Source organism: Oryctolagus cuniculus, chromosome 19 (genome assembly GCF_051225735.1).
Source record: "Oryctolagus cuniculus isolate XC-2025 breed Fujian yellow rabbit chromosome 19, ASM5122573v1, whole genome shotgun sequence".
NCBI lineage: Eukaryota > Metazoa > Chordata > Mammalia > Lagomorpha > Leporidae > Oryctolagus > Oryctolagus cuniculus.
Window position 1 is genome coordinate 23,186,831 of NC_142885.1, and position 24,399 is coordinate 23,211,229.

At 43.9% G+C, this 24,399-nt stretch overlaps 1 non-coding gene across 2 annotated transcripts in view; it reads right to left on the reverse strand.

Annotated features, from left to right (window-relative positions):
- Positions 1-7,763: 7,763 nt before the first annotated feature.
- Positions 7,764-24,399, reverse strand: part of LOC138846894 (uncharacterized) — an 84,357-nt gene continuing 67,721 nt past the window's right edge. For both annotated transcript variants that reach the window (XR_016225573.1, XR_016225574.1), the window contains one exon: positions 7,764-9,437. This is a non-coding gene — a transcript (uncharacterized LOC138846894). The remainder of the gene's footprint in view (positions 9,438-24,399) is intronic.

The window sequence follows — 24,399 nt, forward strand, 5'->3', positions numbered from 1 at the left end:
AAGATTAGTGTCTGCTAATACTGACAGAATAAAAATGGGACAGAACGATCCAACATGGGAAGCGGGATACACAGCAGACTCATAAAATGGCAGATGTCCTAAATAGCACTATGGTGTCAGAATCAGCCCTTCAGGCAGTCAGATCTGGCTGAAGACCCCATGAGAGTATTTTAGGCATGGAAAGTCAAGACACTCTGGCCGAAATAAAAAGAAGACCTAAATGGAAGACCTCTGCAAGTGAGATCCCAGTGGAAGGAACGGGGCCATCAAAGAAGGAGGTACCTTTCTCTGAAGGGGGGAGAGAACTTCCACTTTGACTATGACCCTGTCGGAATAAGATCGAAGTCGGCAAACTCAAAAGGCTTCCATAGCCTCGGCAACTCATGACTAGAGCCTAGGCAGATTATTGATGCCATAAACAAGAGTGTCAAATTGTTAAGTCAACAACAGGAGTCACTTTGTCCTTACTCCTCATGTGGGATCTGTCCTTAAGGTGTTGTCCTATGTGAAGTAATGCTATAACTAGTACTGAAACAGTATTGTACACTTTGTGTTTCTGTGCAGGTGCAAACTGATGAAATATTTACTCAATATATAATGAATTGATCTTCTGTATATAAAGATAATTGAAAAAGAATCTTGATGTGAATGGAATGGGAGAGGGAGCTGGAGATGGGAGAGGTGCGAGTGGGAGTGAAGTTATGGGGGGGAAAGCCATTGTAATCCATAAACTGTACTTTTGAAATTTATATTTAATAAATAAAAGTTAAAAAAATAGAAAGAAAGAAAAGAATATATTTGCAACTTAAAAAAAAAGCAAAAACACCACCAATCAGGTTATGAAATGGCCAAAGGAACTCAACAGACAGTTATACAGATGCCCAACAAATATAGGAAAAAATGTTCAACATCACAAGCTACCAGGTAAATGCAAGTGCAAACCACAATGAGATATCAGCTCACACGTATATACTGGCTAAAACTGAAAGGACAGAGAGTCACAATGAGGAGGAGGATGTGGGAAAAGGGGAACACTTACACACTGGTGGTAAAAATTTAAATTAGTGCAACTACTGTGGAAAACGATATAGAGATTTTTTAAGAAAATAAAAACAGACTTGTCATATGATGGAACAATTCTCTACTGATACAACCCAAAACACATGAACATATTGTATCAGAGAGATACGTTCACCACAGTATTTATTGCAGTATTCTTCACGGCAGGGAAACAAGAAATTGCCCAGGAATTCAAACATCATCAGTTGAATGGATAAGAATAATTCTCTATCTCTCTCTCTGTACACACACACACACACACACACACACACACAATGAAACAACCTTACAAATCCCTCTTTCCACAGACTTTTTCATGGACCCTCATGATGCTCTCTGCAGTACCTTAAATAACTAGAACAAATGTGGGCACATAGCAGACACTCCTTTGAAAGCCAAGAAAAATATATTTACCAAGAGAAACTCCTCTGCCCATATTCTGACTTCCACAAGCCACAAACTTCATTCATAGGCTAAGTCAGGTTCTCCCTGTTCCCAAGCCCCCTATGAACCCATTTTCTTTCAAATAACTTCTTCTCCATCTCTTGGTAGTCTGCACACTTTGGTCAAATTTCCTGATTAACTCAGCTCCCATTCCCCAGTCCCTCCTGAATGTTCCCTCTGCCTGCCTCCTGATATCCCTTCCCTCACTCTTCCTTTCTCCCCAGGGCCTGTCCCAGATCTCACACTCTGATATTCTACTAGTTCTTACAAGCAGACCTATGACAGCTCCTCCCTATTACAACTCTCCTCAAAGTCGCCTGCTTTCCTCCTCACAATCCTTCCATTTTGCTTTTCTATCATAGGATGGTGACATACAGACACACACTGCTTTCAGCTCCCAAAATCTTGCACGCCCCAGGTTCTTCCATGGCATCTAACCCTCCACTCCCACTGCATGAAGTACTTGCAATCCCATTGTCCTTAGCCTGAAAATCTAAAACCCAAACAACTATTACCACGTCTCTCCAAACCAGACTCATGTTTTGTTCTCTGAGTCAACACATGGCAGTTTTCCTCCCAGTTTCCCCTCCCACAGCCTGGACAACCAGTATTCCCTTCTTAAAATGTTCTTTGGGCCTTAATTCTTGGCAATGCCCCAGGGAATTCATTCCCCAATATCTTATTCAACTCTCTCTCTGTGGTTCCTCTATTCTATGAATGCTCTGTCCCCACATTTCTGCCTCCTCATGTATATAGGGCTCCCACCACTTGACCTTCCTTCACAAAGTCTGGAAGTCCACTTTGCTGTCAGCCTGGCAGCCCAACCCCAGGGCATAGGGTTGGCTCGCCTCGCCTCGCCTAGCCTTGCTTCGCCTCGCCTCCCCTCCCCTTCCCTTCCCTTCCCTCCTCCTTGGGCCCAAGGGTTGCCATCAACAGGACGCAGCCACATGTACTAACCAGATGCTCCTGTCCAGGGTGAAGGCACAGCTGGGTTTTACAAGGAAGCTGAGCAAGCTCCAGAAATGGAAGATTACCCAGCAGCTGAACTTCAGCGTCAACTCGGTGTCCAGTTTCATATCCATGAAAATGTCTACAAATAAAGTTACAAAACCTTAAGAAATGGAAGATGACACTCAAAAATGGAAAGATCTTCTACGTTGACTCATTAGTAAAATCAACAAAATGCAAATATCCATTCTACCATAAGCAAATTACAGACACAATGGGATCCCCAGCAAAGGTCAAATAGCATTTTGCCCAGATGGAGAGAAAACAATGCTAAAATTCATATGAAAACGCAGAACATCTGAATAGAGAAGGCAACCTTATACAACACTGACAAAACTTGAAGCATCGCAATAACAGACTGCAAGACACAGCACAGGACAGTTACAATCAAAACAGCTTGCTACAGGCAAAAAAATGACATATAGAACAAAGGAACAGAAAGGAAACACCTGAAATAACACACACATCTACAACTAATCTGTCTTTCAAGAAGGAGCTAAAGATCAATCCCAGGTTCAAAGGACCGTTTCTTCAAAACAAGGTCCTGAGAAAACTGGACCTCCACATGCACTTCTATGAAAGAAGACCCACACTTTACACCTTATACAAAAAGCAACTAAAACACGTCAAGGAACAAAATCTAAACCTCAATATCATCAAATTAATAGAGAACATTGGGGAATACTGGAAGACATTGGCTTAGAGAAAGATTTCTCGGAAAAAAATGCCAGTAGCACAATAAAAGCTGAAACAAACAAATGAGATTCCATCAAGCTGAGAAGCTTCTGCACTACAAAAGGAACACTCAGAAAAGTAAAGAGGCAACCAAAAGGATGGGAGAAACTATTTGCTAACTATGAAACTGAAAAAAGATTAATATCCAGGCCAGCGCCGCTGCTCAATAGGCTAATCCTCCACCTGCAGCACTAGCACTCTGGGTTCTAGTCCCGGTCAGGGCGCCAGATTCTGTCCCTGTTGCTCCTCTCCCAGTCCAGCCCTCTGCTGCGGCCAGGAGTGCAACGGAGGATGGCCCAAGTCCTTGAGTCCTGCACCCGCATGGGAGACCAGGAGAAGCACCTGGCTCCTGGCTTTGGAGCAGCGCGGTGTGCCAGCCGCAGCAGCCAATCGGGGGTGAACCAATGGAAAAAGGAAGACCTTTCTCTCTGTTTCCCTCTCTCTCACTGTCTAACTCTGCCTGTCAAAAAATAAGATTAATATCCAGAATCTAAAAAGAGCAAAGTCAAGAGGCAACCAAATGAATAAGAGAAAATAATCTGCCAACTATGAAACTTATAAAAGATTAACATCCACAATCTACAAAGAGTTCAAGGAACTCAACAGCAACAAAACAAAAATTCCATTTAAAAATAGGCAAAGGACTTGAACAGGCATGTTTCAAGAGACAACTTCATATGGCCAACAGACACATGAAAAAAGGCTCAGGATCGCTAACCATCAGGTTTCACTACACCACAGTCAGAATGCTCTCATACTAAAATCAACAAACAATAAATGCTGCTGAGGATCTGGCACTATGCTACCCTAATACACTGTTGGTAGAAATGCAACCTGGGGAAGCCACTGCCTAAGACAGTATGGAGATACCTCAGAAAGCTGAAAATAAATCTACCGTATGACTCAGCAATCCTTCTCCTGGTGATTTACTCCTAGGAAATGAAATCAGCAGATTTGAAAGGGTTATCTGTACCTCCAGGTTTACTGCAGCTCAGTTCACAATAGCTGAGATACGGAATCAAACCTGATGTCCATGAACTGATGACAGGAAGTGGAGAGTCTCCAGAAGAGCAAGGTTGCCTGGCAGCTGAGGGTCAGTGTCCACTCTGCATTAGTTTCACATCCGAGTCCTTCTTAGGGGGGAGGCGAGGCAGACAGCTGCATCATGGCTTCTTCACACCTGAGCCCCTGCCCAGCCCCCGCTGCCTCTGAACCAGTGGATTTGCAGGGAAAACACTGCTGGGAAGCACCAGGATCCCACATCCTTTGAGGCAGGCCCTGGGCATCTCTCTGTCCAAAAACTTAAACACAACAAGTCCATCCTGCACTCTACAAGCCTACTGAACCACTACTGGCAATGCCAGCCAACAACGACACTGCCTTGGATATAGCCTACTTCTCCCCTAGGCCTACTGCGCAAGTACCATCCAACTAACACCCATCCCTTCCTCCCAGAAACACAGCGTCAGCAGAACAGGCCGCACTGCCTTGAAGAACCAGGGGCTGCAGCCTGAGCCCCAGCCTGACATGCCTTTCCTGTGCTCACCATCATCAGGAGCACTCCAAGGGCATCGTTGCTCCCAATCCAGCCCACCAGAAGCTCAGGGCAGTGTGGAGCTCTCTACACCTCCCGGGCTAACACCCAGCCACTCCCACATGGTGCACAGCTCTGCCAAACTGCCCATGGTCACGGCTACTGAACAGCAGGTACCTGCCCAGCATCCTTGGCCTGGTCGGTGCCAGGGTTGCTGCCCGGAGTCAGACAACCAAGTGCACGACGTGTTGTGCTCCTGACAGGGAGGTATGGTCGGGACTATCACTGTGTACCTAAATTGCATTTATGAAATGCATGGAATTTGGATCTCTTAACTAAAAAACAGTATCTTACAAGAACACCTGAACTGTCTTCTCTTGGTCGTTTCCTAGCCCCTCCCCTATGTCAAAACTGTAGGTGACTCAGTCCCTCATCGCTTTGTCCCTGGGAACAGACTGCCTTGCTGGAAGTCCTAACTCAGAACATTTCATCCCACAACTTGCAGAATACACATTCTTCTCATCAGTTCCTGGAACTTTCTCTAGGACACAACATATGATAGGCCATAAAGCAAGCCTAGAAAACTCAATAACTGAAATCAGTTCATGCATCTTCTATGATCAAAATGGAAGGAAACGGGAAATCAACAACTTAGGAAACTCCAGAACATATGCAAACACGTGGATTCCGAGCAACATGCTCCTGAATGAATGGCTGGTCTTAGGAGAAATCAAAATGAAAATCCAGAAATTTCTGGAAATGATTGAAGATAACAGTACAACACTGCAAATTGTATGGGACACAGCAAATGCAATGTTAACAGGAAACTTTATAACAACTTGTGCCAACAAGATATTGGAAAGGAATCAAATGAATGAGCTTTTCAATGCATCACAAAATCTAGAAAAACAACTTATCAAAGTCCAAATTAGTAGGATGACAGAAATCATGGAAATTTGAGAAGAAATGAACAAAGCTGAAGAAAAACATTATAATAAGATCATTGAGGTCAGCGCCATGGCTCAATAGGCTAATCCTCCACTTGCGGCGCCGGCACATTGGGTTCTAGTCGCGGTTGGGGTGCCAGATTCTGTCCCGGTTGCACCTCTTCTTGTCCAGCTCCTTCCTGTGGCCCGGGAGTGTAGTGTAGGATGGCCCAAGTGCTTGGGCCCTACACCCGCATGGGTGATCTGGAGAAAGCACCTGGCTCCTGGCTTCAGACCGGCACAGTGCACCAGCCATAGTGGCTATTTGGAGAGTGAACCAATGAAAAGGAAGACCTTTCTTTCTCTCTTTCTGTCTAAACCTGCCTGTCCAAAAAAAGATCACTGATATGAAAATCTGGTTAAAAATATTTTTTAAGATATTGCTGAAAAATCTCCAAAACAACAACAACAACAACAAAACAGGAATAAGACCCCAATCGGCCGGCGCCACGGATCACTAGGCTAATCTTCCACCTGCGGTGCCAGCACACCGGGTTCTAGTCCCGGTCGGGGCACCAGATGCTGTCCGGTTGCCCCTCTTCCAGGCCAGCTCTCTGCTGTGGCCAGGGAGTGCAGTGGAAGATGGCCCCAGTACTTGGGCCCTGCACCCCATGGGAGACCAGGAGAAGCACCTGGCTCCTGCCATCGGATCAGCGCAGTGCGCTGGCTGCAGCGTGGCAGCCGCGGCGGCCATTGGAGGGTGAACCAACAGCAAAAAGGAAGACCTTTCTCTCTGTCTCTCTCTCTCTCACTCTCCACTCTGCCTGTCAAAAAATTAAAAAAAAAGACCCCAATCAGTAAAATCAGAAAGGAAAAACAAACTGTAATAATAGCAACCCAATAAATAAAAATAATCATCTGGAATTGCTACAATGTACTGTTTGCCAATGAATTGGAAATTCTTGGAAAATCTCTCTCCCTCACTCCACAAATCTGCCTTTCAATTAAATACCTAATTAAAAACATAATTATTTCAATAGATGAAAACAGCTGAAAAATATGCAAAAACCTTTCAGAAAGAAAACCTCAGGGAAACTGACAACAGAAAGAACATTCCTCTACACAATCATGGCAATTTATGTCAAACCGACTGATAGCATCTTATGAATGGGGACATGTTGGAAGCATTCCCAACTATGATCTGGAATCAGACAAGGATGTACCCTCATTATTGCTATTCAATATAGATCTGGAAGTTTTGGAGCCATTAGGCAAGAAAAAGAAATCAAATGGATACAAATTGGGAAAGAGGAAGTCAAACTATCCCTCTTCCAAAAGGACATGATTTTATAAATGGGGAAACCAAGAGACTCCACCATGAGACCATTAGAACTAATAATAGAGTTTGGAAAAGTGGCAGGATAGAAAATCCACACACAAAAATCAATAGAATTTGTATAAACACAATATCAGGGCTGAGAAACAACTTCGAAGATCCATTCCATTCATAATAGCTACTAAAATTTAAATACCTTTGAATAAAGGTATCCAAGGAGCTTGAAGATTTAAAAAGCAACTCCAATACTTTTCCAACTATTTCAAAATAATAAACTCTAACAAACACTTTTTGAGAGGCTGGCATTACTTTAACCACAAAAGATAACAAAACACGAAATACAAAGAAAACTGAAGGCCTATATCCATAATGAAAAAGATGCAAAGATTCTCAACAAAATTCTAGCCTAACAAAACCAAAACCACATGCTGAAGCTTACGCAAAACCTTCAACTGGAATTTATCTCAGAAATGCCATGATCTTCCACAATCGCAAATTAATACACATGATGAATTTTATCAAATTAATGGAAGAATAAAACCACATTGTCTGGGCTGACGTTGTGTTACAGGGGGTTAAAAACCACAACACACAATGCCGGGATCTCTTATGGGTGCCATTTAGCATCCAGGCTGCTCCACTTTCAATCCTGCTCCCTCCTAACATGCCTGGGAAAATGTCGGAGGATGTCCCAATTAGCTGGGGCCATGCAGCCACATGGGAGACTTGGAACAAGGTTCTGGATCCTGATGGCTCAGTTTGGCCATCAAGGTCTTTTGGGGAATGAACTAGCAAACAGAAGACCTCTCTCCCTCCCTCCCTCTCTTTTGCTCTTGCTCTACCTCTATCTCTCTGTATAAATCTTGCAAACAAATGAAATAAATCTTTTGAAAACCACATCATCTAATTAGATACAGATATCAGTAGAATAAAAAATGATTAAAAAACTACACAAAATATACACAGAAGGAATACATATCAAAATCATAAAGGCTATGTATGACAAACCAACAGCCAATGTCTGTTCATGCTGCACCATGGGTACGTGGGGAGAGTGTTGGGTATTTCTCAACCCAACCTGGCCTTCCCTCCCTTGTGAAATGGTGGGCCGAGGGAGGGCGAGGGTGGGTGAGGGTGGGCCGAGGGAGGGCGAGGGTGGGCGAGGGTGGGCCGAGGGAGGGCGAGGGAGGGCGAGGGTGGGCGAGGGTGGGCGAGGGAGGGCCGAGGGTGGGCCGAGGGAGGGCGAGGGAGGGCGAGGGTGGGCCGAGGGAGGGCGAGGGTGGGTGAGGGTGGGCGAGGGAGGGCGAGGGAGGGCGAGGGAGGGCCGAGGGTGGGCCGAGGGAGGGCGAGGGTGGGCGAGGGTGGGCCGAGGGAGGGCGAAGGTGGGCGAGGGTGGGCCGAGGGAGGGCGAGGGTGGGCCGAGGGTGGGCCGAGGGAGGCTGAGCATGGGCTTCTTGTGGAATTGGGAGGGAGAAGGGGAACACGGGGTGATGGTGGTGGCAGGCATGGAATGGGGCACTGGATCCAGGACAATGGGGAGAGCAGTGGAAGAGGACACTGGGGGGGCAATGGGGGGCTCTCTGTAGCATTCATGCTGCACCATGGGTACGTGGGGAGAGTGTTGGGTATTTCTCAACCCAACCTGGCCTTCCCTCCCTTGTGAAATGGCAAGGGTTTGAATCCCTGGAACCAGATCCAACTCATTGCCTGTGTTTATAAATAAAGGTTCCACATTGATCTGAAAACTACCATGTGGTGTGTAATTTTTCCACAAAGATTTATGCATTGGAAACAGAAATGAGCAGAAGAGGTGGTGACAGAGAGGTCTTCCTTCCTCTGGTTCACTTCCCACAGGACCCCAACAGTCAGGTAGGGGCCAGGATGGAGCCTGGAGCAGGGAACTCCTACTACTCTCCTAAATGGGTGGTAGGGCCAAAGTACTTGGGCCTGGATCTGCTGTATTCCTAGGCACACAAGCAGAAGACTGGATGGGAAGTGGAGCAGCTGAGACTTGAAATAGTGCTCCAACATGGGAGCTTAGCTGAGCAGAAGCTCCAAAAAGGTTGGCTCCCTTGTGAAGTGTCAGTGAATGTAAGAGTTTGCACACCCTAGGGATGGAAGGTGGTGTTCCATCTGCTAGTTCACGTGCACACCACACTGGGTACTACTGCCTGAGACAGTGTTGGGACCCCCACAGGCATACATAAAATCTTTGGCACCTCCCCTTGCCAGCTGAGGGAGGCCTGGTTTTGAGTGGAGAGCTTCACTGAAGAGGGCCGACTCACCTCGTGGGACTAGAGATGGGAGGGGAGGTCCTGAGCCCCGCCAGATCCTAGGCTGTGTCCGGTGCTGAAGGAGGCTCATGTCTGGCTTTCCCCAGCAATGTGTCCGACGGCTATGAAACAAGACAAAACCAACAACCTTTAAGGCCTCTGGGAATCCACCAAAAAAACCCCAAACCAACCAACCACAAAACAGACAGCACTGATTGATGGAGAATTGCTGACTGCCCAGGAAAGAAGAGTGGGAGAAGGTGGTGTGCTGGCCTGGAGCTGTGTCCCTTTCCTCCCCACCCTCAGCTTGTGGTGCTACCAGGGTGGGTAAAGGTGTCTGTGAAAACCAGCAGTTTGGTTTCCTGGACATGGTGCTGAGGGGAGAGCAAGGAACCCATGCTCAAGTCCTCACCAGTAAAAAGAGCAAACTTTACAGGACAGAACGCAGGAAAGCAGCAGTCCTGCTGGCCTGAGGTTGGACGCCCTTTGGGACAGGGGAAGACCAGTGTGCCAAACAATTTTTTATTTTTTTTATGATTAGGTATTTATTTGAAAGCCCAAGATACAGAGACTGTGACATAGAGAGATCTTCCATCCAACTGGTTTACTCCCAGGTGGTTGCATCAACCACTATGGAACCAGGCCAAAGCCGGGAGTCAGAAGTCAGGAGTCGAGACTTCCCGGTCTCCTGTGAGGGTGGCAGGGCCCCAAGCACTTGTTCCATCTGACACTGCTTTCCCCAGGACATTCGGGAGAATCCTGATCAGAAGTGGAACAGCCTGGATACAAACCAGTGCCCATATGGGATGCTGCCATTACAGAAGGTGACTGAACCTACTATGCTACAACACTGGCCCCCAATTTTTTTATTGATTGGAAAGGCAGGGACACACAAAAGAGAAAGGGCCAGATGGGGAGAGGGCCAGATGGGGAGAACGTCCATCCTTGTTTAGCCCTCCAAGTATACACAACATCCATGACTGGGCCAGGCAGAAGCCAGGACCCAGGCATTCAACCTGGGTCCATGTGAGTGGCAACGACCCAACAACTTGAGCCACTACCTGTTGTCTCCCAGGGTGGGTATTACAGGAAACTGGAACTGGAAGGAGAGCTGGGACTTGAACTCAGGCCCTCTGTTATGGGATGGGAGCATCCCAACAGGTGGTATCATCGCTGTGCCACACACCCTCCCCCAAAGAGAAGTTTACCAGGAGAATCCTGGATGCCATGGTTGGGCTAGACTGAACTCAGAAACCAGGAGCTTCATTCACATCTCCCACATGGGAAAGCAGAGAAGATGGCCCATGTCTTTGGGCCTCTGGATCCAACTGGGATACCTGGGGGAAGCTCTCTGAGCCATGGCGTGCAGAAGATCTGCTCCACCCATCCATGGAGAGAGAGCCATGTTCCCAGAACCAGCTCTCTGTGGCTGCTCCACCTTGGGTTTTGAGCCCCAGAGCCTCTGATATGTTGAGTGCCTGGGAGTACCTCACAGTCCTACCTGGGTGCACAGCCCCCATAAATCCTCCCAGCCAGACTCAAGGTCAGTGGGGAACAGGGACTTTGCTCTCTGGCAATATCCCTGGATCCCACATGTGCACCAAGAGTCACTCGCCACGGCCCCTCCTTGTTTCACAATGGCACCTTCTCCCCACCATCCTCCAGCTGAACTGCCAGCTGCTGGGCACATGCCCGAGACCTGCTCAGCTGCTTCTTACATCCATAATTCCACCTGCCCTCTCTCAGCCACCTGTTTGTGGGGAAACGGGGAGAGGGAAATGTGCCCCTTTGTCCCACTGGGTAAGTGGGTGCCCTGTCCCACTCAGGACTCCAGGCCGCATTCACAGACAGTGCAGTCGACCAGGGCTCTCCCTCCAGCTAGATCACCAGTGTCACAGGTTTCTGCACTCTGATCTCACTCACTCTCCAAAGCTGATGCAGTCTCCCGCTCTCAGCTCCTGGGGTCATGTGCTGTGTCTGTGCTTGCTGCTTTGCGTCCACGTGGGCCTTCCACCATGATCCACGGTGTCCTTCTTCCTTCCTCAGCACTTCCTGTAGTTTGCTCTCCAAGTCTCCCCTAAGAATATACTTCATCCACTTTTTTTTTTGTTTTCCCCTAGCCTAAAGCAGTACACCCCTTCCCCATTCTGCTCTTTTGGAATCTCCAAGATGCTTTACTTTAAAATGGCTTGCCTCATGAACGGGCATAGCAACACAGCAGAACACAATTTATTGTTTAGAGGTCTGGCATAAGCAAATTCAGTTCAGAGTACTAATGTTAGATTTCGTGGCATTTATTCTCACTAGTTAATTTTCAGAGGTCTTACTAACAGTAAGGAATTCCTTTGGGAAATTTAGCAGTTTCCTTGCTGAAAACCACTGGGTTACATTGTTTTGGGAGTGGAACATTGTGCCCTCCTTAGAACATTAGTGAAGGCCTTGATAGTCACTCTTTGGCAAACAACTCTGCTGCTGAAAATACAAAGGGAGAGACAGGAGTGACATTTGCATTTTGATTTAGATAGTACTTTGTTCTCAACTATTTATGGTCTCCTTTCCTCTTCAGAATGCACTTGTACACGCACACACACACACACATTCCTCTGATATAAAGTATTCTGTACAGAGAATCGAGCCAATTAACTGAGACATGAGCAATGTAGAGAGTAGAGTATAAGGAGAGAAAAATTCACTGCTCTACAATTATATCAAACACGATGAAGATTCACTGCCGATCTGATGTCTGTTTTAGGGGATCATATGATAACAGCTTTTCCCCTTCTGGTTTTTCACTTAGCTGTGCTTTCAGATTTTTTTTTCATGTTTTTGGTAATCTTCCTTTAAATATCTGTACAAGAGTTAACATTGCAATGTGGCATTGCTACCAATACTCCACTATGTGATACTTATTTTAACACCTTTGATAGTCTGAGAAAATTTGATGGGTTAGTTTTTTCTGGAGCAATTCCTTTACTTCACTTATTTTAACCCATTGCTTTTGGTAATGCTGTTTATGAGGAGTTGCCTTCACTTCTTGCTCCTGGTATCACGACTATCATGAATATTCTGCTTTCTGACTCCTGGCAGCTCAGGTGAGATGACTCAGCCTTTTGAAAGCCTTACTCAGCAGATGCACTCCCTAGAATATTTTCTGACTTCTTTCAAAATATTTTAACCAAAAAAAGATTTTGAAGGCAAAATGAGAAAAGGTTGAAATTAAGTTATATACATATATTGCATATCTTATCTTTGTTTTTCAAATTTATTTCTGTAGTGGAATACAAGCACTCTAAGGGCTAAGCCATGCATATACTACAATAAACATTTATGGAATGTGGTATTTATTTTCAAAAGCCTCAACAAAAAGCAGCAGTAAAGCTGAAATATCAAATGTTTGAGAATAATATAATAATACCAATATCCAAAACGTTAGAATGATGCAATTATTTGTTTCTGACTACAGATTTCCTGATATGATCATGGTATATAATTTAGCATTAGACCAAGATTTATTGCCTCATAAAAACAACATTAAAATAATTTATTTTGTGTGAATTAGAATTCTAAGACATAAAAAATGAGAATTAAACCTTGATTCAAGAAATTTTTGAAAAGTGCATTGAAGGATCATAGGCAGCATACAAAAGAACCCCTGAAGAAGATAGTGAACCACAACCAGGAGCAAGACACAAATAGAGTCCTCTGTGTGGCTGAGATTCTAAACTACAACTTGTCCCCAGATCTTGATCTTTCCGATTTGCTTACCGAAGGCTCCCACTGTCACTGATGCAGGCTTTTGGTGTCACTATCGTACCAGTGCAGGCACTGCTGCCTGTGAAAGCTCAGTGACCTTACAACTGCTGAAGTCACTGCCAGAAATGACAACTTAGCAGCTTCTTTCCAGCTGAGGGCAGCTGTCTGTGTTTGGCTACACTGACAGCATATGTCTACCCTAGGAGTAATACACACCAGGAAATCATGTATTTGGCATATTCTACTTCTTGGCAACAATTCCAAAACTGGAAAACAATGTTTCACCCAATATAAAAGATGTTACACCCTCTGCACATTCACCCAGCATTCTGTAATATCATTTGTAAAAGTCTTTATTTTTTTGAAAGGCAGAGAAACAGTGAAGGGGTGTCCCCTATCCACTGGTTCACTCCCCAGATGGCTGCAATGGCAGGAGCTGTGCTGATCTGAAGCCAAAAACCAGGAGCTTCCTCCAGGTCTCCCACGCTGGGGCAGAGGCTCAAGCACTTTGGCCATCTTCTACTGCTTTCCCAGACCATAGCAGAGGGCTGGATCAGAAGTGGAGCAGCCAGGACTGAAACCTGTGCCCATATGGGATGCTGGTACTCCAGGTGGCAGCTATACCTGCTACATCACAGCGCCTGTCCCCAATATCTTCTGAACTCTAGTTGGCCCCATAATGTATTCTTGACCAGTAAGGTGCACCTGGGAAATGAGCTGAACATGGTCCAAATACTTAAGTGCTACCACTCACATTATAAACTTGGATGGAGTTCCAGGCTCCTGACTCCATCAGGGATTACAGCCATTCTGTTAGTGAACCAGAGAAAGATCTCTTTTCCCACTATGTCTCTTTGTCTCCCCCTCTTTCTCTGTCACTCTGCCTTTTAAATAATAATAATAATAAAATGGCCAACAAACACTTGAAAAAATACTTAGGATTACTAATCATTAGGGAAATGAAAATCAAAACCACAATGAGGTTTCATGTCACTCCACACAGAATGGCACTCACACAGAAATCAACAAATAACAGAGGCCGGTGAGTGTGTGGTGAAAAAGGTACTCTGGTCCACTGTTGGTGGGAATGCAAACAGGGGCAGCCACTGTGGAAGACAGTATGGAGATACCTCTATAGACCTACCCTATGATCCAGCCACCCCACTGCTGCAAATTGTCTTCAAACAGTACTTTATACGTTTTGTGTCTGTGTGGGTGCTTTGTGTCTATATGGGTGCAAACTGTTGAAATCTTTACTTAGTATAGACTTGGTATTCTGTATATAAAAACAATTAAAAATGAATCCTAATGAAGAATGGGATGGGAAAGGGAGTATGAGGTGGGATGGGAGTTGGGGTGGGAGGGTGGCTATGGGGGAGAAGAACCACTATATTCCTAAAGCTGTACCTATGAAATTTGTATTAATTAAATAAAAGCTAAAAAATTAAGAGTGGGAATGGAATAGGAAGAAGGGTTAGAGCATGGGTGGGAGGGAGGATAGGGTAGCAAGTATCACTGTGTTCCTAAATCTGTATATATGAAACACATGAAACTTGTATAACTTAAATAAAATTAAAAAATAAGTGATTCCAAGATCTGCAAAAAGAAAAATAAAACAAATACAAGAAAGCAGAACACATTATAATCTTAGTGTCCCATTAACAGACAGTGTCAACTACCAGTCTTCTGAGTGAGCCCAAACACCAGTAGTCTCAACTGACATCATCATAACCCCCTGAAGGGTCACAGACAGGAACTGATCAATGGAGTCCAGAAAGCTCACTAAATCCACTAAGACATGAGAGTGCAAAACAAACTATTCCTGGAGACAACATTATGGCATTTCAGGTAAAGCTACCACCTGCAGGGCTGGCATCCCATACAAGTATCAGTGCAAGTCCCAGCTGCTCCCTACTAATGTGCCTGGGAGAGCAGCAGATGAGCCAAGTCCTTGGGACCTTGCTACCTATGGTAAAGATCAGGATGCAGTTACAGGCTCCTGGCTTCAGACTGGCCCAGCTTTGACCATTGAGGCCATTTGAGGAGTGAACCAGCAGCCAAAAGACCTTTCTCCACCCCTCCCCTCTCTCTCTGCTTCTCTGTAACTGTCAAATAAATCAAAAAGAAAGAAAAGTGGCCCTGATGAGGGATGCAAACATTTCTTTAAAAAATAAAGAAAATGTCTATCTCTCCATCTCTCTGTAGCTTTGCCTTGCAAATAAATAAATAACCCTTTTAAAATAATATTATTCAGGACGGTGCTGTGGCACAGCAGGTTAAGGCCCTACCCTACCCTGAAGTGCCAGCATCCCATATGGCGCCAGTTCTAGCTAAACTTCCAATCCAGCTCTCTGCTATGGCCTGGAAAAGCAGAAGATGGCCCAAGTCTTTGAGCCCCTTGCACCCACATGGGAGACCCAGAAGAGGCTCCTAGCTCCTGATTTTGCATCAGCCCAGCTCTGGATGTTGTAGCCATTTGGGGAGTGAACCAACGGATGGAAGGCCTCTCTCTCTCTGTCTCTACCTCTATCGTCCAAATAAATAAAGATAAATCTTTAAGAAAATAATATATTATTAAGTCATCGCATTTTGAAATAATGTTACATTAGATAGAAGAAAAGAAAGTAATTTTGCAAATGCAGAAATAGTGTGCCTATCTCCACAGAAAGAAGGTAGAGGAGGAGGAGGAAGAGAAAAAGGAGCCGAAATAAAAGATACAGAGTAACTACAGATTTAGGAATCAGAGGTAGACATTTGGCCTAGAGGTTAAATTGTTGGTTGGGTTGCCCATGTCCCATATCTGAGTACTTGGTCTCAACTTCCATCTTTGCCCTAGATTCCAGTTTCCTGCCAATGCAGAACCTAGGAAGCAGTGGTAAGGGCTCAAATAATTTGGTCCTTGACATGCACTTTGGACAAAGAATAAACAGAAACAATTCTGCAAATTATAACTGGCCCTGTTTCCTTCAAACCACCAAAAGCAGACAAGATAATAACTGAAAAATAGTACCATTTCTTGAGTGATAGGGACTCTGCTAGATGCCTCCTGTAAGAGTCTTTATTTTTCTTTACTGTTAATAAATCATTGATCACAATTTTAAGATATGCCACTTCTTGTTAGAAGGTTAAAAAAAAACACACGCTCAGAGAGGATAAGTAATTTTCCCATCATTACACTGCTTAGGGCTGCCACAGACTGGTTGTGGAGGTAAGTCTTTCTAAACCCCAAGGCAAATTTTAACTTGGCAGTTTTTTTTTTCCTGTTATTCAATAGCCTGAAGCTGGCTCGGCAGAAGCTGCTTGCTTATTTCAAAGGGAAAAATACAACATCAATCAGTTCAAAGCTGAGTGTTTAGAATCACCAGGTAATTCTGAGAAGACAATACCAACTCCTGGTAAGGTGTTTTTCCACCCGTATGTCTAGATTCATGAGCAACGCTAGAGCTGGAGCTCTCTACACCAAATTACTACTATTGTAATACAATTGACTCCTATCAATATATGCCTTCAGAACCATTCTGAAGACTTACAAACTACCCATTTGTCCATAGGGTATGTCAAATCACTCAAAGATAAAGGATAGCAGTTATTGGTGGAATAAATGTAGCAATGGGTAAAATTGCTCAAAAATCACTATTTATTTATAAAAAACAGAAGTAGTGTATGATCGTGGGGTCACCCACTGAGATTCTTACTAAACTAAGTTGGCTTTGTAATGAATACTTGCCTTGGCATCACTGCTAGCCAGTTGTAACAGGCAGCTGTAACAATGAATATATTCAAGCACATTATTGCTAAGTTTACAATCAACATGGGCATCAGCAATTAAATAAGTCCTGGCATATTTTTAGATTTTAATTCTCAAGTTATTCAGATAGTTCATTAAAAATGAGAGCCAGAATCAATGTTAAAACACAGATTGTAAAGGTATAGTTACAAAATGTATACAAATATAATGAAGGACTTTAGCATCAAAAGGGAATACAAACTTATGCAAACATTTTTGAGTTTGCTTAGTATTTAGTTTCTTTTGAGCTTGCTTAATATTTAGCTGCTTATGAGATGCATGCTTTTGAAATTCAAAAGGGGTTATTTTTCTGGAAAGAATACATCATCTATTCTAAGCTTAATAGAGAATATAAATATATTGTGGCTACAAATTAAAATGGGAAGAGTTTTTTGTTTTGTGGCTAAGTCATTTAAGATGCCCACATGCTATATCAGAATATCTGGGATTGGTTTACAGCTTTGGCCCCTGATTCCATCTCGGTGCTAATGCAAACCCTTGGAGGCAGCCATGATGGTCTGAGTAATTGGGTGACTTCACCCACATGTGAAACCCATATTGAGGTTCCTGGCTCTAGGCTTTGGAACTGCCCAGATTCAGCCATTGTAGGCATTTGATGAACCATCATGGTTTCTCTCTCTCTCTATGTATGTATGTATACATATAGAGTTAGGTATGTGCCATTCAACTACTGGATGTAATAATTTTAAGAACCTTTCAAGTTTATTTATCATACTCATTTGTTTGAAAGGCAGAGTGGCTCACTCCTAAAGTGTCTTTAAAATCCAGAGCTGGGCCAAACAAAAGCCAGGAGACAGGAACTTCAGCTGGGTCCTCCATCTGTATGACAGGGACCCTGCTACCAGACCCATCATTCGCTGCCTCCCAGCATCTACATTAGTAGGGAGTTAGGATGGGAAGCAGAGGTGGGAGTCACTCCCAGGCACTCTGATTTCGGATCTGACAGGCTTAACCCACTGGAAAATACTTGTATCAGCTAATGAAGTTTAATATGACTGATTCAATGTTTAGGAGACACATTGAATTAGTAGATAAAATGTATACTTCTCCAAACTCACAAACTTACTTTTATATTCCACTTTCTTGTCTATCCTCTCCCTCTCTCTTCCCTCCTCCTTTCCCTCCTTCCTTCCTTCCTTCTCTCCCTCAATCCCTCCTGCCTTACTTCCCTCCATCCCCTCTTTTTCTTTTTCTCTCTAAAATCAATCCCACGAGCAAGGATTGTCCCTTCTGAAAGGGGCGCTGGGAAAACTGGATCTCACACTCACAAGTAAAACTAGACCCTTATCTAACTCCTTACACAAAAATCCACTCAAAATAAATCAAAGCCCTAAATCTAACATCTGACACCATTAAATTATAACAGAACACTGGGAAAACTCTGCAAGATGTTGACATAGCCAATGATTTCTTGTAAAAGACCCCAGAAGCACAGGCAATCAAAATAAAAATTAACAAATTGGATTCCTTCAGGCTGAGAAGCTTCTGCACTGCAAAAGAAACACTTATTAGCAAAGTGAAGAGGCACCCGACACAATGGGAGAAAATATTTGCAAACTGTGCAACTGATAAAGGGTTAATATCCAGAATCTAAAAAGAGCTCAGGAAACTCAACAGCAACAACAACAAAAAACAATCTAGTTTAGAAACGGGTAAAGGTTTTCAACAGGCATTTTTCAAGCGAGGAAACTGAAATGGCCAACAGACACTTCAAAAAATGCTCAGGATCACTAGCCATCAGGGAAACGTCCTATGTTCCTAAATCTGTATATAAAAAACACATGAAAGTTGAATAACTTACATAAAAATTTGTAAAAAGAACATAAAAAATAAAATTAGCAAAACGTTTTTTTAAAAAAATGAAACAAAACGATGCGGCCAGCATTTTAGTGTAGAAGGTAAAGCTCACTGCCTGTACCAGCATGACATTGTAAACACTGTTATATGTACTGGCTGCTCCACTTCTAATCCAGCTCACTACTAATGGCCTGAAAAAGCAGAAGAGGCTGGCACAAGTAACTTGGACCCTTGCCATCCAAGTTGGAGACCGGGGTGAAGCTTCTGGATTCTGGCTTTGGCCTGGCCCAGCCTTGGCTGTTACAGCCAACTTGGGAGTGGGACAGCATGTGGAAAATCTGTTTCCCCCACTTGCTTTGTAACTCTTTCAAACAAATAAATATTTTAAAAAGGCTGATCTACATTATTATCACAGGATGCTTAAATCTGCATATTCATGCACATCATTACTATCAGTCTAGAATATGCAATTCTTCAGTAGAGTCAGAGATGAAAATCTGAAAATTAGAAGTTTATCCATTATTTCTGATACTTGCTTGAATATTTTCATTTATTGGCATAATACTGCTGTGCGGAATCCTAATCACCCTTAGAAAATTCACTGCTGCCCCAGTAAAAAAGTGAATTGTCTGTCAAAGGATGATTGCAGATTGTAGGCTCAATGTGCAATGTCTACCAAGGCAAAAATTTTCTCTCCTTGTTGATTCGAAATTATGTAGTGCTGCTCTCAGTCAGTTCATCTCAAGGATATTATTAACTCTACTCTACCACCTTGTATGGCACTCACAATGAAACCAATTCTATTGGAAGGCCCCTGGAGGCAGAGCTGTTTTTTCAACTTGGTGAAATGCATTCAGGTCCTCCTAGTTCTGTAAGACCAATGAAATCAAGTAGTTCTTTTTCCTATTTGGCATGGACAACCATCACAACAGGAGGGGCCTCCGTTGCTGAATGCTGAGGTATCTTGCAGTGAATTAAACTTCATTCCATCTATGTGCAGTATTACATAAAATTTCACTTTCTGAGCAGACCCCCGGTGATATCTTTTTAAGTCATGCACTACCCAGGCAGTACAATTGTTTACTTGTCTATCCCCATACTACAGGGGGCACTCAAGTCCTGTGCAGGAGAATCTTTAGACCTTTCTGGTCCTCAATTTTTGGGAGGATGAGCGGCATCCATGACAGACAACAGCATTCATTACAATCTTCCTGTTATGCGACAAGAGCCTATGCATTTTTACTACTGGTATTCTCACCCACAGATAACCCAGGCTAAACTAGAGAAAGGGACACTAAGATATTTTTGACAGGACTGCTCTGTAATACCCCTATCTCCCCATAGCCCCATTAATTGGCACCATGTGTGACCCTCAGTTTGCTAGGAAATACCTGAGATGGGCCTGATTCATTTAGAATTCAGGTGTTTTCAATAGGCAGTGAGAGACAGGTTACAGAACTGGATTGGAAAAGCAGATAAACAACACAGAGGTCATTTCTTTTCTTTCTAAGCATAAAAACCATGATGGAATAACCTTAAACCCCAGATTCTGCTACATGGACCTCACTATCAACTTTGGAGTTACTTTACTTCTACTTACATAAATTATAATTTGATGATAAAATACTGAATTATAAAATTTTCATAAGATGGCTGATATACAATTATTTTTTTATATTGAGAGAGAATCTTGAGGGCTGGATTATACTTAACTTATAAAGCAGACAACAAATCCTATTTCATCAGTATGAAAAAGATGTCCTTTGATTTTTTTATATTATCTTCATATTTCCTTGGCTGGCCAGGACATAATAGTTACAATTAACATTAGTTTCCTGGGCAATCTTGGCAGCATAAATTTCTGTGTGTCAACAGAGAGTCAAAGTGATGGCAATACCCTGAGAGACTGACTCCTGCCCTAAGGCCCTGTCAAGTGTACAGTGCTCTCAGCACAGAGGCAGAAAACCCGCTTCATTAAGGAGGACCCTGCACTGCACCATCCAAGGAAGGACAGTGAAAGAGAATGTCACAGGGGCTGGCGCCTTGGCTCACTTGGTTAATCCTCTACCTGCGGTGCCGGCATCCCATATGGGTGTGACGTTCTAGTCCCGGTTGCTCCTCTTCCAGTCCAGCTCTCTGCTGTGGCCTGGGAAAACAGTGGAGGATGGCTCAAGTACTTGGGCCCCTGCACCCACATGGGAGATCAGCAGGAAGCACCTGGCTCCTGACTTTGGATCAGAATAGCTCGGGCCGTGGCAGCCATTTGTGAGGTGAACCAATGAAAGGAAGACCTTTCTCTCTCTCTCTCCCTCCTCTCACTGTCTAACTCTGTCAAATAAAAAAATACAATGGCACAGAGGTTTCCTCTCCTCATCTTACTATCATGACCGCCAATGTGCTTTTCTTACCCTGCCAGGCTCCAGTGTATCAGAAACATCACATTGTTAGCAAAACAACCTGGGATCTACCATTCATGGGCTTGAGTTTCTGCAGGGACACATTGATAGCTGAATCCCAAATACTTCTTACAGCTCAAAAGTACTGTGTGTAAAGTCTTTATCAACTCAAAGCCCGGAAGAATATCCTTAGTACCAACACTTCAGAGGAAGGGTCCCATTACCCTGATATACCTGACTTTAGGGAAGAACTATTTAATGTAAGAACAGACATACCCATCCCTTCCTCAAGTTCCACCTGCTCTCTCTAAGTCAACTCTCCTTAGAGGGCATCACCTGCAAGGACAGCCCCAGAACTGAGGCTCCTGTGTCTGGTCAGAGCCTCAAGCTCACAGCCTCATCCTCCAGGAGGCAGTGCATCCACTCCTCTATAAACCTAATCTGGGTCCATCAGAGCAGCTCCCTGGACAGGTACACACGTCACTGTGGAATAAGTTCCTCTCCCAGTCCTTACTGCTCAACTCAGGATGCCCCTGGAGGAGTTGGATAGTGGATCAGGCATATGTGAGAGTCCCCTGAAGTTTCTGACTCGGCTTATCCCTATCCACACCCTCTTTGGGTGCCACTTGCTCTAATGTCACCTGGTGTTGCTTGGGCTAACTCCTGTCCCCCAAACATGCTGTCTCTGATGCACTCCCTCAGCTCTTGAGCTCAGAATGTAGACTAAGCCCAGGCTGCTGCAGGAGACATAGAGTAATGACAAACATCAGGTCTCATCTTCAGTTCCCCAGGCATGTTTTACACACATCCCTGGCCCCCAGGAACTCAGAGAAATCTCAGAAGAATGGACCCCAGAGAGGTACAAAGATCTTATCCTATTTCTTGACAAACTGAGGAAAATGATTGCCGTGAGAATTTTGCAAATTCCTATGGCAACTGATTGGCAGCAGAATTCACACACAAGCCTTGCCCTCAAGGCTCCCTGTCCCAAGAATGTAACTCATCACCCAGAAACTACTATCTGTATTTCAGCTTACTTTAGATCAAACATAGCTACTTCCACTGTTCAAATATATGAGATGGGACTACTCTTTTATCAGAGCTCAGAACGTCCTATTATTAATACTCAGCTGATTTTCAACCACTCTCTGACAGGCTGAGACTAAGGAACACACTAAATACTACTTAAGAAAACACATTCACTATGACTTTACTCCACCATTCTCCTTTAGGTTTTTCAGTTCTGCTCTTTTAGATGGCTTGTTTCCTTAAATTATTCCCAATAGATATAATGAGATCTCTCCTCTGTTTATCTCAAAAGTAGGAAAAAGATCAATTGGATGAGGGCATAATCTAATAAAATTCAAATTTAATGATTCAAATTTGATGATACCTGCTTTCCAGATTTTTGATCTTTTCAATTGCAGTCATGGTGATCAATGAATGGGAAATGAATGACTACAAAGAGGATTCCCTGGTCTTTGGAAGGCATTAAAAAATTTCTACAACAGAACGCTAGTGATGGTTGCACAATTACATGAATCTACTAACACCAAGGTGTTATACATCTGTAATTGGTGATTTTTCTTTTAAGTAATTTCAAAGGAAATTTCAAATTTCTTCTCCAAAATATAAATAACTGAATAGTCACTTGTAAAGACAAGAAAATAGTACAACATACTAAACACCAATTCTCTTCTTAGATTAGCCCAAGAATTGAGGTCATAAGGAAAACAGCGTCCCTGAACATGAGAAATATGGGCCACTACAAGAAATACAAGTTTACCAGGAAGAGAGAAGCTGCTGAATGCAGCAAATGGTAAGGACACTTCCATAGTAACTATCCAACTGCTGGAGGCTGGAGGTGACCTGCCTTGACAGTTAAAAACATTTTTGTGTATGGGCATTTTGCCTTGTAGTTGGAACACCCATTGAGACACCCACAATGCAGTGCCTCAGTTTGAATCCAGCTTTCTGCCAACGAAGACCCTGGGAGTCAGCAGATGACGACTCACAGAAATCTATCACTGCCATGCAAGTGGGAGACCTGGATTTAGTTCCCAGCTTCCATTTCTGGCATAGTTGGAATCACCCAGTGGATCACAGTTCAGTGGAAGTGAACAGTCATTAATCATTCTCTGTAAGTCTGCTTCTTAAATTGGGGTCAAGGTGGAGTTTTAGAAATAGTTTTGGAAATTTTACCACAAGAAACACAAACAGGTTCTCTTTAAGAGTAGAAAAATTGGCTGGCGCCGCAGTTAATTAGGCTAATCCTCCACCTGCAGTGCTGGCACACTGGGTTCTAGTCCCGGTAAGGGCACCAGATTCTGTCCCGGTTGCCCCTCTTCCAGGCCAGCTCTCTGCTATGGCCCGGAAGTGCAGAGGAGGATGGCCCAAGTGCTTGGGCCCTGCACCCGTATGGGAGACCAGGAGAAGCACCTGGCTCCTGGCCGCGGCGGCCATTGGAGGGTGAACCAACTGCAAAAGGAAGATCTTTCTCTCTCTCTCTCTCACTGTCCACTCTGCCTGTAAAATAAATAAATAAATAAATAAATAAATAAATAAATAAATAAAAGAGTAGGAAAATCATCAGTGCCCAGCGCCAGCACTACTTCTGTCACTTCTGCCCCTCTGGAGGTCCTGTGGCCTGCAAATCTCAGCATCAAATACAATACAGCAGCTCCAGCCCCACCCTCTGGCAGTGACTAGGGGTCTGCGTGCCACGTCTAATGGGCTTCACTGCTACTCCTGGGGCTCTGGCATATCAGGCAATGGCTCAGGCCACATAACCAGGCTGTCCCAGGGTCAGCTAGGCCTGCTCCCAGAACCAGTGATCTCTAGCACTTCTTGTATCACATTTGGGTGATGGGTGGTGAGCCGTCACTGGGCCCACTCACAGAGCCAGCCAGGTGTGCTTCCAGATAGAATGTCATTTCTGAAACTCTGTTCCCTCACTCTAGTGGTGGCTGAGAGACTCCATACCACGGGGCCAAGCAACTCCAATGGACCCCAGAAATACCCACACCCTTGATGCTGCTGTACTGAACTACAGCAAAATAAGCTATACGGAGAGGCTGCTATGGTATTTAACTTGAAATGGAGACAAAAACATGCTACATAGTCCATACCTAAAGACAGACATTCACGAAAAATCCTTCAATCCTGGAAAATCATCCCTTAAAAATGATACAAAGAAACTGATCTATCAGATGTGCAACAATCAACATAGGGACAGAAGAGTGAAAAGTAAAACAATATGCTACCCAAAAAGAATATAACCACACTACAGTATAAGAACACAAAGAAAAGGTGGTGAGTAAAATGCCAGAT